We start from the raw sequence: 1,134 nt of genomic DNA, 5'->3' as shown, positions 1-1,134 counted from the left end.
TTTTTTTTTTAGCCTAACAGGTCAAATGTGATTTCAACTTTTTTCCTGGAAGAGATATTTCTTTATTTTTCTGACAGTAACCATGCTGTTTAACTTACTGTTATTTTCTTTGTTTTGCATTGCAATTTTTTTTTATTCACAGGAACAAATTTCCCAACACTTTGTCTAGATTTGATGTCTTTCTTTCAGAAAATTACCATACTGTAAAATCTCTTAAACTCGTAAATAATAGTAAGGATAACAGACTCTTTAAGGATTATGATCTTATCTTTCCTACTTATTTCCTCTGTTTATCTCTGTACTTTCCCCTTTCCTTTTCCTTTCTTTGTATTTCAAATACAGTTATGTTTTTTCTTTGCAATAAACAATAAATGGGGGGACTTTTTATTAACGTTTCTCCTCCTCCTCCGTCTTGTGAGAGTTGTGGGCAATATTATTAGAAAGCCATATTAGCAAGGGGGAGAAAAACATTTACACTTCGACAAAATCCAGGAAATAGTCAATCATCCTGATGTGCACCTCCTTTAGACACTATAATTTGAGATATGATCTGATCTATATCTTACACACTCATAGGACGGATAGTATGAGGATTTGAGTGCAGGGCAAAGTCTATCACAAACCGGAAGCTAACGATATTCTGCGGCAAAATAAAAGCCGAGGGCTTCTTTCGTACACTTTATTTCCGGTTTTTGCACAGTACCAAGTTCCACAATTTGGAATAATTTTTTCAGTGACTCACCTTACGTTTTTTTAGCCAGTGTTTCTTTTTCTTGCATGCTAACCAAAAAATCGCGAGCCTTAAAAGATGTCCAAATCTATATCATTTAGGTTGCAAGTAAGCTCCATAATGGAGGTAATGACTAAAACGGCAATAGAAGAAATATGCACAGTTGTAGACAGCGATTTTGCGTTTTTACGACAAGAACTGTCTCGGGTCATGAGTGAAAATACAGTTCTTAAAGACAAAATGCTCTGTCTCGGGAGCGAAAGGCAAGAAGAAAGCACGCGCATCACAAAGGAAGAAACGCGCGCTGGCTCCACAATATATCGCTCTGTTTGCGTTCAAACCGAAGATGGTACACAACCTCTACCCAGTAGTTTTGTTTGAAAATGTTCGCCGGCCAGTGCACT

The sequence above is a fragment of the Sinocyclocheilus grahami genome, unplaced genomic scaffold, assembly GCF_001515645.1.
Source record: "Sinocyclocheilus grahami isolate Dianchi unplaced genomic scaffold, SAMN03320097.WGS_v1.1 scaffold11663.1, whole genome shotgun sequence".
Classification (NCBI taxonomy): domain Eukaryota; kingdom Metazoa; phylum Chordata; class Actinopteri; order Cypriniformes; family Cyprinidae; genus Sinocyclocheilus; species Sinocyclocheilus grahami.
The sequence above is the reverse complement of the archived record's forward strand: the minus strand, read 5'-3'. Positions refer to the sequence as shown.